At 42.4% G+C, this 16,071-nt stretch overlaps 2 protein-coding genes across 4 annotated transcripts in view; both read left to right on the top strand.

The window, feature by feature from the left end:
• Positions 1 to 15,638, top strand: part of LOC131685181 (BTB/POZ domain-containing protein 2-like) — a 37,998-nt gene extending 22,360 nt beyond the window's left edge. Inside the window, exon 4 of the mRNA XM_058968719.1 lies at positions 14,337 to 15,638. The gene's annotated coding sequence lies outside the window, so the exon portion shown is untranslated. The remainder of the gene's footprint in view (positions 1 to 14,336) is intronic.
• LOC131685173 (spectrin beta chain, non-erythrocytic 1) overlaps positions 1 to 16,071 on the top strand; it is a 418,083-nt gene that overhangs the window by 138,396 nt on the left and 263,616 nt on the right. The gene's annotated exons all lie outside the window — the stretch shown is intronic.

Genomic DNA, 16,071 nt, shown 5'->3' with positions numbered 1-16,071 from the left:
CAATTGAAAATTGCAGGAATTTCGGGTAGAACTAGACACAAGCTCGTTAATGCCCGCGCTGTCACTAGCCTTATCCTACCTTCTCAAGCATTAAGGTATCGTGAGCTAGCACGGATGTTCCCTCATCTACGAGGGCTTCCGCTTGAGGACTATGAGCTTATCCAGCCAAAGCTTCTCATCGGTCTAGACAATCTACACCTCGGTGTGCCGCTCAAAGTGCGGCAAGGCCAACCTGGAGAACCCATCGCAGCGAAATGTAGACTCGGATGGGGTATATACGGATGCGTAGCGAACGCTACTAACGCTCTCGTCAATTTCCATATCGCTGCAGTCACAGATCCCGATCGTTTGTTGAACGAACAACTGCGAGACTACTTCACTCTAGACACCATGGCAACTGTTAATCCTGTTCAAAACATAGAATCTGAGGAAGATCAGCGAGCGAGACGGCTGCTAAACGATACTACATGGCGAACCGGTTCCGGATTTGAGACAGGACTTTTGTGGAAGACGGATAATTTTAATTTCCCAGATAGCTACCCGATGGCCAAACGCCGTTTACAGTCTTTGGAAAAAAGCTGGAGAAACATCCACAACTAAAAGAATGCGTTCGAGAGAAGATAGCGGAATATGAGAAAAAGGGGTACACTCATAAGGCTAGCGATGTGGAGCTGACGACACGGTTCGAAGCGCGTTTGGTATTTGCCACTGGGTGTCGTTATTAATCCCAAAAAGCCTGGTAAAGTAAGGTTGATATGGGATGCCGCAGCGAAGATCAACGACGTGTCACTCAACTCACAACTTCTCAAAGGACCAGACTTGCTGACCCCTCTGCTTACTGCCCTGAGTCACTTCCATCAGTTTCCAATAGCCGTATGTGGAGACATCAAGGAGATGTTCCACCAGATAAAAATACGGGAGCAAGATCGCCAATCGCAACGGTTTCTCTGGCGTGATAATCCAACTGATCGTCCGCAGATCTACGTAATGGACGCTGCAACTTTCGGGTCAACATGGTCTCCCGCGTCAGCCCAATACGTGAAAAATATCAACGCGGCAGAGTTTGCTTGTCAGTATCCTCGTGCCTCGGAAGCTATACAGAAAAGGCACTATGTTGACGACCACTTAGATAGCTTTCATACTATCCAGGAGGCCACAGAAGTAATTGAAGAAGTTAAAACAGTACACTCCAGAGGCGGGTTTGAACTAAGAAACTTCCGATCAAACTCAATTGACGTGTTGCGCGGTATTGGAGAAACACCAGCCGAAGGATCTAAATACCTACTGTTGGAGAGAAACGAATCAGCAGAATCAGTTCTCGGCATGCGTTGGATACCGAAGGATGATGTGTTCACATACACGTTCGCGCTTCGAGGTGACCTACAACCAATCCTAGCAGACGGCCACACTCCCACCAAGCGTGAGGTGCTTAAGATACTCATGAGTTTTTTCGATCCGCTAGGCTTTATCTGTTTCTTCCTTAAACATGGAAAAATACTAAGGCAGGATATATGGGCTTCAGGATGGATGGAATGCGGCCGACGAAGCCACCAAATGGAACTGTGGTCCAAATCTGCAATCCGATGGTGTTTGGTTCACAGGGCAAAGCTTCTTACGTAAACCGGAAATCATGTGGCCCGAACCAAAGCCTGCCTCAACCACACGAGAGGAATCACTTAATATTCACCATCAGAACAGCCCAACACCGTTGGTTAGCGTCGCTCGCTGTCAGCATTTTTTAGGCGAATAAAATAAAATTTCGATTTTCAAAAAATTCTACATTGTTGTAACGCTTAAAATGAAATGAAATTTTGAACGGGTACCCCCTCCCTTTCGTACTGTCATTTAAGCCAAAGTAACGGGCTGAAGTGGTTAGTCACAATAGCAACATGATTAAACAAGGCCAATAATCTTGTTTCAAATCAATCTCATTTGTATTCAGGTATGGATAATACCCATGCAGGTTGCAACTGTTCAAGATGAAAATATTTACTTTGAAGTACAGCTCATGAAATAAAGAATGGAAAATTTTACAATTTTTTATTCAACTAATATGTAAATGTTGTTGCGTCTAGAATGATATCTTCCCATATTATTCAGTACTATGATAATATTCTTGATGTCAACAAAGCTAAAATTACGCGAGATTTTTCCATACACTGTGACAAGTTGACGAAACAAACAAGGCGCGGTCGCGAACGTTTCATCCGAATTCCAATGCTTTGCCTGTCCAAACCACTGCACGCTCTCATAGGTTCCAGAAAAGAGCGCCCGTTCGGTCTCTTATTCCTCGAAATTAGGTTGCGACTGAGTTGGTAATACAAATCGACGCCTGAAACAATGAAATAGGCTTCGCATATGTTTAAACAAAAACTGTTCACTTAAATGGAGAAAGCATTCAGCATTTTCTTTGCAGCAATACAGAAAATGGGAAATTATTCTATGCTTATAAGAGTTAAATAACTTTAATTGTATTTTAGCATAACGTAGGTTTTTCTAACCAGAAAAATATGAGCCTAAGGTACATAACAGTTTTTGCAACCGGCTGAGACGGTTGTGCCTCCAGGTGGAAGGTTTTATTCTCGAGAGAACGACGGAGTGCGAGACGCTGTATGCGTGTTTGTGGGAGAGAGAGAGAGAGAGAGAGAGACCAGTTTGTTAAGTGTGAGTCGACAGTTGATACGTCGGAGGCGTGGTCAACGGCATCCTCGACAAGTGGTGTTTTGACAGCAAACCGCGGGTAGACGAATTTGCCTACCGCGGTGTCAGAAATTGACAGTGATCGTGCCTGGGGGTGGGGTTTTCGCAGCAAGCCACAGGTAGCCACATTTGTCTACCGCGGTGGTGGAAACGGAGAGAGCGCGCTTGTAGTGGTGATACTGACGAGCAGCTTAACCGGAAAGAGTTTTGAAGTGTTGCAGGTAGGCCTATTTATCTACTGAAGAAACAACGCGACGAAGAAGGACAGCAAGTGTCACATTGTCAAACAACGGGCACCGAGTTTACAACGTAACACACGAGGTGTGTTCTACCGGTGTCTTTGTCACCTCAGAGATAGCAGATAACAGTTATATTTTTCATTCCTTTTTGTGATAGTTTTTCTTGCTAGGTAAAATGGATGACGAGATGGGAGAACGAGTAACAGACCCTCCTCCTAGGCCTTCTGCTGAAAATGTAAACCCGATTAGAATTAAAATTTACCCAGAGTCGTCAACGGGACCATGGATTGTATTTATTAGGCGTAAAGTAAAGACGCTAAATATTATGCAAATTTCGAAAGATTTGACTTCGCGATTCTCGGATGTAAAAGAGATCGTCAAAGTTAATAAAGATAAAATACGCATTGTCGTTGGCAGTCTCAAACAAGCCAATGCAATTGCTTCTTGCGAGCTTTTTACGCGTGAATATAGAGCGTATATTCCTTCAAAGGAAATTGAAATTGATGGGGTCATCACAGAATCGAGTTTTACTGTTGATGACTAAATTAAGCATGGGGTTGGTCGTTTCAAAGACACCAATACTTAAAGACGTAAAGATACTTGAATGCAAGCAATTGCATTCAGTATCACACGAGGGAGATAAAAAAGTTTATCGACTGTCTGACTCATTTCGAGTGACTTTCGCTGGTTCTGCGCTGCCCAACTATGTCATTATCGATAAGATTCGTTCGTCTTTTTATCCCTCGTGTAATGAATTGCCTTAATAGTAAACAGCTTGGCCACACAGCCATTTACTGTTCCAATAAGGCACGATGTGGCAAATGTGGAGGTTCTCATCAAGAGGATACATGCTATAAAAATTCAGAAAAATGTTTAATGTGCGGAGAAAACTCGCATGAGCTCCTTGCATGCCCCATTTTTACGGAGGATAAATTAAACGATCCTTGAATGAGAGGTCTAAGCGCTCCTATGCAGAAATGTTGAAAAATGCTACCCCTAAACCCATCTTCCTAGAAAACACTTACACATATCTATTTTCGGAACAGTCTGACTCTGACGGAGAGTGCGAAGGTACATCATTTGTTTTACCCAAAGGTTCCAGAAAAAGAAAACAGTCTTTTTTTCCCAAACCGCCAAGAAAGAGCCTCAAAATTTCTCCTCCAATAGATAAACTGCGCCCAAAACCAACAAATTCCGGTTCAAAACCGAAGTCAATTCCGCCCGGTTTTGGGAATGTACAATCCAAACAGAACACCATTACTGGAAATAATAAAATTTCGACTTCCTCTGAGCCTCAACCGGGAGTAGGATTATTGAAATTTTCTGAAATTGTTGATTGGATTTTTAAAGCATTCAATATTTCTGAACCACTAAAGAGTATACTTTCAGCTTTCCTCCCAACAATTAGAACATTTTTAGAGTAGCTGATTGATCAATGGCCCATCCTTGCAGCAATTATATCTCTCGGTGGATAATTCAACTCCTAAGGTGAATGACTCTATCACTGTTTTACAGTGGAATTACAGAAGTATCATACCAGAAATAGATTCCTTAAAAATTTTACCGCATAATTTAAAATGCGACGCTTTTGCTCTATGTGAAACATGGCTTACCTCAAACATTAATTTCAACTTAAATGATTTCAACATTATTCGCCTAGACCGAGACACCCCGTATGGAGGAGTGCTTCTAGGAATTAAAAAGTGCTATTCTTTCTATAGAATTACCACCCCCATGATTGCTGGCATTGAGGCTGTAGCTGTCCAAACGAATATTAACCTTCCGGCAGTCGCGCTAGTGCACTGAGTGCACGCTGCTCTGAAAATCTAGCGAAATCGTCTTAGCGCACCAGTGGCTGCTCGTTCAGTGGGTCATAAGCGCGACTTCCGGAGGGTTAAAGGAAAAGACATGTCTATCGCTTCTATATATATATACCTCCCAAAGTTCAAATTGGACAACGTCAAATTTTTGAGGTAGTGGAATCCATGGCTGCTCCGCGTCTGATACTGGGAGACTTCAACTCGCACGGAGTATTGTAGGGTTCCCTCTACAATGATAATCGATCCTCTTGGATATACAATGTTTGTGACGAATTTAACATGACAGTTTTAAATACTAGCGAAACAACACGCATTCCCAGACCTCCTGCACGTCCAAGTGCATTAGATCTATCTCTGTGCTCGACATCACTTCGGTTAGATTGCACGTGGAAGGTTGTACCTGATCCTCACGGTAGCGCGATCATTTGCCGGTCGTTGTTTCAATTAACAGTGAATTAGGACTTACGAATTCAATCAATGTTCCTTATGACTTGACACGAAATATTGATTGGAAAACATACGAAACATTAATTTCCACTTCACTTGCTTCGACAGAAGAGCTACCTCCTACCGAAGAATATGAATTCCTAGCGGGTTTGATTATTAAAGCAGCAGAACAAGCCCAAACGAAATGCAATCCTGGCATGACAATAAATAGACGGCCCCCTAATCCTTGGTGGGACAAAGAGTGCTCTGATGCATATGAAGCTAAATAAGTTGCCTACAAAGAAATTATGAAACAGAAAGGGGGTATACCGAAGAACTTTGAAAATTATTTAATTTTGCAAAACAAATTTGACAGTATACGTCGTGCCAAAAAGTCTAGTTATTGGAGACGCTTCGTTGATGACTTGTCAAGAGAAACATCAATGAGTACTCTTTGAAACACAGCCAGAAGAATGAGGAATCGAAACGTGACGAAGATTTTTCGAATCGTTGGATATTTAATTTTGCCAAGAAAATTTGTCCAGATTCTGCTCCTGCGCAGAAAATCATTCGCGATACTCCCACAAGTAACGATTTCATAGATTCGCCTTTAACAATGATGGAGTTTTCAATTGCACTCCTCTCATGCAACAATAATGCACCGGGACTAGACAGAATTAAATTCAACTTGGTGCATAATCTGCCTGACCTAGCAAAAAGACGCTTGTTGAATTTATTCAACAAGTTTCTCGAGCAGAACATTGTCGCGCGTGACTGGAGACAAGTGAGAGTTATCGCCATTCCAAAACCGGGAAAACCAGCCTCCGATCATAACTCGTATCGACCGATTGCAATGCTATCCTGCATCAGGAAATTGTTGGAAAAAATTATCCTACGACGTCTCGACAATTGCGTTGAGGCGAACGGCTTGCTCTCAGATACCCAGTTTGGTTTTCGGAGAGGAAAGGGAACGAATGATTGCCTGGCGTTACGTTCGTCAGAAATCCAATTCGCTTACGCAAAAAAAAGAACAGTTGGCGTCTGTGTTCTTAGACATAATAGGAGCATTCGACTCAGTCTCCATTGATGTTCTCTCGGAGAAACTACATCAATGTGGTCTTTCACCGATATAAAATAATTATTTATACAATTTATTGTCAGAAAAGCACATGCATTTTTCATATGGCGATTTGGCGACACTCAGAATATGTTAATGGGACTCTTGTCTAAGCCCCCTGCTCTATAATTTTTACGTGAATGACATTGATAATTGTATTGTCAGCCCATGTACTCTAAGGCAACTTGCAGATGATGGTGTGGTTTCTGCTACAGGACCAAAAGCTATAAATTTACAACAACAAAAATTGCAAGATAGCTTGGATAATTTATCAATTTGGGCTTTAAAGCTGGGCATCAATTTCTCTACGGAGAAAACAGAGTTGGTCGTTTTCTCAAGAAAGCGTGATCCAGCTCAGCTTCAGCTTCAGTTGGTTGATAGAACGATAGCCCAAATCCTGACTTAAATACCTTGGAATTTGGTCCGATTCTAATGGCACATGGGGAGGCCACATTGGGTATCTAATAACGAAATGCCAACAAAGGATGAATTTTCTGCGAACAATAACTGGATCATGGTGGGGTTCTCATCCAAGTGACATGATAAGATTGTATAAAACAACAATACTTTCAGTAATGGAATATGGGTGCATCTGTTTCCGTTCAGCTGCGAACGCTCACATTATTAAACTGGAACGGATACAGTATCGTTGTTTACGAATCGCCTTAGGTTGCATGCAGTCGACCCATACGATGAGTCTTGAAGTACTAGCGGGAGTTCTTCCTTTAAAAGGCCGATTCTGGGATCTCTCCTCTCGTTTACTTATTCGATGAGAGGTTATGAACCCACTGGTAATTGGAAATTTTGAAAGACTTGTCGAGCTTCAACCCCAAACCAGATTCATGACAGTGTACTTCAATCACATGTCACAAGAAATAACGCCTGCTAGATATGTTCCCACATACGTCAATATACTAGATACTCCAGAATCCACTTTATTCTTCGACACGTCCATGCAAGCGGAGATTCATGGAATTCCGGATCATCTGCGCTCGCTGGAGATCCCTAAAATATTCAACACATAGACTGCCTTAAAATGTTTTACACTGATGGACCACGAATCAGTGAGGCCACTGGTTTCGGTATTTTCAACAAAAAAATTTCAATTTCTCTCAAACTTGCAGAAATAATTAATACTTTACACCATTACTTTATCCTCACTGATAGTCTCAGCACAATTGCAGCTCTGCGCTCAAAGAGGATTGATAATCACGATCCATTCTTTTTGGGAAACATACGAGAATCTCTGAGTAACCTATCAAGAAAATGTTATAAATTTACCCTAGTGTGGCTCCCCGCCCATTCCCGCTCTATTGCGGGCAATGAGAAACCTGATTATTTAGCCAAGATTGGTGCACTAGATGGTGAAATATATGAAAGACCCATCGCTTACAATGAATTTTATAGCGCTTCTCGACAGAGGACGCTTGCTAGTTGGCAAACATCTTGGGACAATGGAGATCTGGGACGATGGCTACACTCAATTAAGCATAAGCATAAGAGATCGCCCGTGGTTGCTACTCCGTTATTGACCAGAACCAATTGAGATTGTAAAATGTTGATTGGAACAACATGCTTGGGAATAGCACGATGAGCCACATTGTACAATTATATTGATCCCTGCATGCTGATCAATACCGACGCCGGCCACGTCCGAATGCAGATCTTCTGGGGAAGGAAGGAATGTTAGTCCGATACATGTTGCTGCTAGAGACCGAGGAATCCGCTGCATCTCCACATGTATCACGGGAGGGGATATTTGTTAGTAAGTGTGCCGGTAGCGTTATCATGTGAAAATTGCTCCGGGCAGCCGGCTGCCGAGAATTTGGGAGATTTATCATTTGTTGTATTAATGCGATTGGTTAAATATGCAAATTAAACTCCGGATAGCCGGAGTATTGCTTATATTTTAATAAATCGATATCGTTCAATTTTTCATCACGCCGCGAATGTTTTGTGTATTCTGCCGTGTCTGTGTAAAGTTTTCCCGGCGATCTTTTGAATAAAATTCCGAATCTAAGTGGTAGAGTGGTGTCGTAGTAAGAGGAACTGTTACTAATCTTGAATTGCAACAATAAAGTGCCGGTTCTAAACAATCATTACCGCGCGCGATTTATTTATTGTTATGCTAACTATTGGTTATACTGAGTACTAGATAAGTATAAAAAATGAGATAGTTGAAAGAATTACAGTTGTGAAAGATGATGATGATATTCTATATATATATATAGAATTTCTTTTAAGTTTAAGGGGACATAGGAGTGTCTTACTTCACCCTCCGACATGTTAAAAAGGCAAAACGGATTACAGCTTCCTTGCAAACTACAAAACAGTTGTATGCGAAATCCCGTTCCCCACTCCCTCAAAGAACCACGAAGTTGCCAATGCACAAAATAGATGCAACATGGTGCCGCACCATGAACCGGCGCTCGCACGTTCACCGAAAATTAATAATTTAAAAGGGCCCCAAACCACATAAAATCATCCAGTCCACGACCCATCCCCCTTCAAAAATTCATTAATATGTTATTATATTAATTATAAACAAGATGGTGGAAATTTTAACAAAAAAAGCTTTCTTTTTGAAAAATCGTCCTTAATTGTACAAAAAAAACTTACAACCAAAACCTTCCAAAATAGACGAGTAAAAGACCAGACAAACCAACGAGCATTCAAACGAAAAAAGGGAACGCTTGAGCGATCCGTGAGGCATTCTTGGTACCAGCCTTGAAGGCGTTGATCGAGAAAAACGCCTATTCCAATGCGGTCAACCGAATCACCGCACTATCTCAACAATAGGATTGTGCACCAAACCACCTCAACATCACCGCCGCACACTCAATACACAGACCAATAAAACTTGCATGAGAAATGGGAGTCACCGCGCAAGGACATCAACACTCAACCATACGCCCGCATCTACAATTGTAAGGACAAGTGTGAACGCGCGCATATAAAATATACGGAAGAATAACGATGCCCATGTACAGTATTGAATCAGCACCAAATAGGACTGGACAGAAGCGGAGCGGAATCGGATTGGAGTAAGCTTATAGTACATTATTATCCACCCGAATAGGTCACAGGTAGAAATAGCAGACTTTCCTGCGACATACAAAAAAACAAGCGTACGGTAAAATACAAAAACCCCTGTTCCAATTTCGTTGGGTGGAATGCAATGATGCTGTAATCCGAGTTCAGAGCCGAAGGTATGTGCAGTACCCTGTGTAAAACAGGCTCGTATCATAGGGATAGTAAAACACCCACAAAGCAAAACCTAACATTTTACTGGCAAATTAACCCAACACTACTGTATCCTAGTGACGTAAATATTTGGATTAGCTTAGCTTAGTTGACCGCACGTGAGTCTCCCGTGACTGATCAAAACCCGCTGAAGTTGCACACTGAACCGATTGTATGATAGCCGGGACCAGTACATCACACTCAACGTGCAACCCAGAGAGACTAAGATCACGGTATGATCAACAACGTAGACGGCCACGCCCATGCAGGCCAACCATGGGATGGGAAGGAATGTTAGTTCAACACCCGTGACTACCATGACCGAGGAATTCCCTGCATCATCCACAAGTGTCGCAGGAGAGAACTGATGCTAGTAGCTAGAGAAACATTCCGGTAGACATTGTGATCCAGCCAAGTACTCACGCGCTTTGTATTTTCATTTCAAATCAAAGCCCTCTGGTGCACAACCTCCAGTAAAAAAATGAATGCCGTTCGAATACGCATCCTAACACTCATCTCTTCGCGAGGCGTTACATAAAAGGATAAAGTATAGGCTTTGTAAAATGAGCGCGCGAGACACAGACTTCGAGTTACACAAGACTACTAGAAAGTGTAATTGAGACATCTATTCATCTATTTTCGCGCGAGAAAAGAAATAATGCATTTTCCGAACAGCCGGCTATCCGGAGTGAGTTATTTATGTTAACCTGTGCTTGATTTTCCGATCGGTAGACATTTACACGTGACAAGTAGTCTTATTACATGTTGTATGAAAGTAGGCTAGTTCGAAACGCCATTGATTTTTCTTATCCTGAACCCCAAAAATGAAATAGATTGGGCGCTCGCACTCGATTCTCATGCGGTTCACTTGTCATCATTGCTAAAATCATCCCTCTACACACGCGGCCGTCCCACAATTATCCGCAACAAGTGTAGCAACGAATGGAGTCCAGGAACTGTCCCACTATCAACGAATATGCACAGAAAAAATGCGATGAACCCCGCTCCCCATTAATCCATATGAAATCCGACAACCATTATTCAGACATCACAAAAAGTTGCCCGAAACACCATCAACTCAGCCGAGCGCCGCTCCTAAAAGAACAGCTGTGATTTCTCGTCACACTAATACAATGTACTGGGGCGCGCAATACAATTGTGTACCGAAACAAAACCCACAGCCACTCCGTCAAGAGCAGCACTCAAGTAGGTCCAGCAACCCACGTGCATAATTCGAACAACAACCTTCAAATATATCAAACGATTCACCGATTCAATAACCCAATAAACTTTTGACTCGTAAAGCATTTACCATTCCAGCGATTTACATTCCCGATGATGCTTCGCTACCAGGTGACAAAATCATAAACAAACTCTAAAAGAGTCTACGTTCCTACATCAGCATTGCACTAATGCAGTGTGAGAATAAAAATTGATATTACCTCAAAGTGGTGGTAAGCTATACTAGTACAAATCTGCCCACAACAAACCCGAAACCAAACCTGCACGCAACTGTCATTGCGAATACAAAATAAAACAAGAATCCACTACACCCCGTAAACACTAAATCCCACCAACACACTCGCTTCTAAACAACGAGCAACCATTTATGTGTGCATTAAATATGCTCAGTTTGTGAAACAGTGTGCGGAAAACACTCGATTGTGTAAATGCGAACTAAACAGCTCAAAAGAGCAGGAAAAAACATACCTATGCACACTGTACTGCAGCTGCGCTATCAAAACAAACTGCCATGGAGAGCCGCTCAAAAGAACCGGTCATCTCGAATGAACACTACAACCGGTTAAAACACGTAGGAAATCTAGGGCGATAAGCCTACCGTCACCATGCCTCCACTATCACACCCCACCCACCCGAAGCCGCCGGCCAGAGCAGCGTCCGCCATCCCGACTCGAGTCCCCGCTGCGCCCAAACACAAGTACCAAGCCGCTCTCAAAGCGCCCGTGTTACTATCCCGGCTCCAAACAACGAAGAAAAGTAGTCGATGCCAACCCGCACGCACCTCATCGATCGCAGGCCGAGCAACCAACGACCTAGCGAGGCCCCTCCCCAGCATGGTGAAAACAGGCACTTTACCCTAAAACAAAAATCCAAAAATCCTAAATACAAGCTCCCATCACTAACACAAAAAGAATAAATTCAAAATAAACTTATCGGTTTGATGCTCCTCTCCATGCTCCATACAGCAGAGTCTTTGGCGTACACACACCTTCCACGTTGGCAGTGTTAATGGTTCGCTCTTTATTACTACTACCACGAAGATTCGCAATTGAGAGCCGGAACATACACAAACACTTTCACGAGCTCTGCTGAGAATTGCGCTTTTCAGCAAACTTAGCTATAATTTAATCTAAAAATTTCCATTGCGCACGAGTGGAAATTTGTATAAATTTGCATCACAATGAATTGAATCACTTTGTTTTATCACTCGGTACACTATTCTGGGCATTCCAACCCGCAAATCACTTCAAATTTAACAACTTTAGAGAGCACCAAAAACTACGACTCAGTTGGCGGCTAAGATCCATTTTCCTCTCCCACCTGGGACGATGGCTACACTCAATTATCCCTAAAGTATCAACGAAGGCATGGTTCAAAGGATTGGATGTAAGTCGGGACTTCATCTGTGTGATGTCTAGGCTCATGTCCAATCATTATAGTTTAGGTGCGCATCTCCGTCGTATTGGGCTCGCTGAGGGTAATCATTGTGCTTGTGGAGAGGGTTACCACGACATTGAGCATGTTGTTTGGTCCTGCACTGAATATCGTGAAGCCAGATCACAATTAGTAGATTCTTTACAAGTCCGACGATGACCAATCCATGTTCCTGTTAGAGGCATATTGGCGTATCGCGATCCTCTATACATGGAACTTATCTATCATTTTCTAAAAACAGCGTCTGTCAAAATTTAATTAAATTCATCTCCTCATACTCTCATCCAAGGCTAATCATTCACCAATTAAAGTGTCCTAGAATATTCAGTTTTTAAGTTTAAACAATAACAGAAAAAAAGTAAATAAATACACTGGAAAATACAAGATCATTATGAAATACAACAATATAAGGTAAAAAGCAAACAATAAAGTGATTTCAGTGTTAGTTTTAGACAAATTACTAGTATAGCTAAAATTAGTCTTAAAGATTTTTGTAACGTGCTATGTAAAAAAAGAAATTGGCGTAAAAAGCTTTTGCAAATTCCGTGTCAAATAAACGTATGAAAAAATAAGCCTAAGGGACCATCCATAAATGACGCAGCATTATATGGAGGAGGGGGAGTTTTGTATTTTGTGATGATGTGTGACGACAGGGGGGTAGGGGGTCATGTCATGATACGTAGCTTTTTTAAAGGGGAATAACTAACATCGTTTTGAATTTTTTTAAAAAAAATTGCCGTGACAAGGGGGGGGGGGGGGAGAGTTACCGCCAAGCTACGTAATTACCAGGGGGTATTTAGAGGTTTGTGACGATATGCTACAATGGGGGGGGGGGGCTAAAAAGCACTCAAAAATGCTACGTCATTTATGGATGGTCCCTAAGGTTAAAATCTTTATTTTGCAATTATGACCAACATGTATTATGCCTAACGTCGCGCACCCATTTGTTACAGCGTACCCCTGTAGGTGCTAATAAAGAGACTTAAAAACACCCAGAAGACCATTCATAAATTACGTAATGCAAAAATTGTCCAAAATTGGCTGTTTCTCCTTTTCTTACGGGGACTAGTCGTTTGCTCAGAAACACGGAGTGCAAATCGTAAAACGAACAAACCCTGACACGGCGAGTTTTCACCGTTTCAGCCATAACTTACAGAACCTATTTTTCCGAAAGCAGTATTCAAATAGGTCGATACAGGGATGCCAACGGTACCGATAAACTACATTTTTTTCGATATATTTTCATTTGCACAAGCCGTACAGCCCGCTACAGCGACGCATCACTACAGCTCTTGCCAGAACAGTAGCCAAATCGAGTACATTTTCCCGTACAGCAGTAGAATACATTTTTGTTTTGCTGCTGTACTCCGACTGCTCGGTGAGAGTGTGGCGTAGTAAAGTTTGTTCTCTCGCTTTGTACATTTTTCTCTGCATAGTCAAAGGGAGAGTCCCGCACACGAAAGCGTTGATGCCGGCCGTGGCGTAAATGAGCCGCATTCATTGTAGTCATTTTTGAATAAAAATATTAAAAAGATTGAAAATATTAAAAAATGTAAAATAAGGAAAGAGAAGCTGTACCGCTCGCGTCTGGTGGCTGTACTGGGGACAGTAGTTTTCTGTCATGTTACTGCTTTACACACAGGCAGCCGTACAGCCCTGGGCGTCCTGCACTAGCGAATGACAGCAGCATCGAGAGAGAAATGAGAATGTAGGCAGAAAAATTACAGCCGTGGAAAAGGTAGGCATTTTGCATCCTTGGGTCGATAGTTTTTCCAGGAACTTTTTTGCATTATTTGGATCATGAGTATCTATCGGATCGTATGATTTTCTTCTTTTAAAATTTAATAAAGCATTTGCTAGAATCAAACTGCTATTCTCCCGTACACTCTGCCAGAGTTCCTGAAACCATAACGCTACGTGGGCAGCAACAGCGCTTAAAATTTTTATGAAAAGTCTCTTTTTTATCGCCTACCCAAATGAGGCCGCTTGGGCATAAATAAATGTTTGAAATATAAAATAATCGAGAAATCTGTTCCTTTTAGTTAATGTGTTCTCTATGTTACATATTCTTCGTAGTTGTCTGTACCTTCTACTAAGCGTACTTCTCACTTGCAGGTACATTTATACGGATCAACTGGCCATAGCTGCGGTTTCTGAGGCAATCAATCTTTATTACGCTGCTAAGAAATATATGTTGCCAGGTGTTGTTGCTCAGTGCATTGAATATTTGGAATCTCATCAAGCCGCTGTCAGCGTTTGCCAGGTCTACGAATTCGCCAAATTTTATGAAGAATCGAAACTGATGAGTATCTGCCTGGGAACCATGTGTAAAAACACGAATGCTATGATCGTCACCAATGGATTTCTTGATGCCGACCTCAGTACAATAATCACCATATTGGATCAGACTTCTTTAACTGTCAACTCTGAGTTAGATCTCTTTCGAGCCGTCAAGCGGTATGCTGAACGGAATCGTCTATCGCGTCCAAATCAGTCCGAGGAGCATCCTCCGCCAAAGAAGGTTAAGGTTGATTCTGATAACGACGAAAATCTCAAACGAGCCGGCCCAACCATTCTTGACGCTCTACACCGTATCCGATTCCGTGCTATTAAGCCATCCGTACTAGCTCCAGAGCTCGTTGGTTTCGAGCTTCTAACAAAATCTGAAGCTTTCGAGATTCTAATGTGTTCTTCAATGCAAGAATCTGGCAAGCAGTATGATATGCCCGAAGGATTTTCTTCTGATCCCAACCCGAGAATTGGTTTAAAACCACAATGCAATAAAGCACCTGGATATTGCTACTGTTATACTTGTGAAAATGCTCATTATTAAATGTAATAATTTTTTTTTCACTCCAGATTTTCTCGTGTGCTGAGTTTATTTCTAACATAAACCGAAGGAATTTTACATTTTACGAAACATAATATCTATCGACCAGTGTTTTTCTTCAAGTATACCACATTCCATCGATTATTGTTGGCCATACGCCTTGCTCATGCAACATTTTAAAAGTAATAATGAACAGTTTGTTTTCGTATCCTTCAGGAATTTACAGCAAATAGTTGTCGAAATACGTTAATTTCTTTTGATTCACAATGTGGTAGCGAAAGAAGTGTGGGTGCGTGTCCGTTTTTTTTCAAAAAAGCGCTGAGAATGCAGGAAAAAAATGTACAAAACCCTACTCAGCGAATGGGTTTGGGCTTGCCATCAACCGACCCGCTAAAAACCACTGCTCTACATAGCACTCACTCCATTTCAACTACTTTGAATTTAGTTTCTTCGGTAGGGTTACAGCACTACTCGACACACCACTAGTTCATCAGTGCTCTTCCCCTACGAAGACAATCTGGGCGGCACTTCAGATTGTCTAATTTACCGATCCCTTCGGCTCGCTTGTGCCATTCAGCACCGCAAATCCCTTCTCGTACTATTCAGCACGACTTAGGGTGCTTACAGAGTGGCCGCGAGAAGCTGAGCGGGCGCTTGTACTGACAGTATGATGCGAGATGCGAGAAACCTGCTCGCAGCATATCAAATAGAGCCTGTCAGAGTAAAAGAAGGCATTCGGCGCCGATCCGCTCCGCTTTCACTCTGACATCCTTCCTTTGGTTTGCAGTAAGCAGGTTTCTCGCATCTCGCACTCTAATGTCAGTTCCAGACCCAGCTCAGCTTCTCGCCGCCACTCTGTAAGCACCCTTACTCGTTGAGCTCCCGCGACTTGTTCGCGAACTACGAACTCCGAAGCCTAGTTCGACGGAGAATTCCCCGACGGGAGAAGTTCTCCCGAAACCGAACCAACCCACCAGGAGTCGCGGTCAGTTCGGCGATTCCGGTGGAGCAGGGCGTGCG

This window comes from Topomyia yanbarensis, chromosome 2 (genome assembly GCF_030247195.1).
Source record: "Topomyia yanbarensis strain Yona2022 chromosome 2, ASM3024719v1, whole genome shotgun sequence".
Lineage (NCBI taxonomy): Eukaryota > Metazoa > Arthropoda > Insecta > Diptera > Culicidae > Topomyia > Topomyia yanbarensis.
The sequence above is the reverse complement of the archived record's forward strand: the minus strand, read 5'-3'. Positions and strand labels throughout refer to the sequence as shown.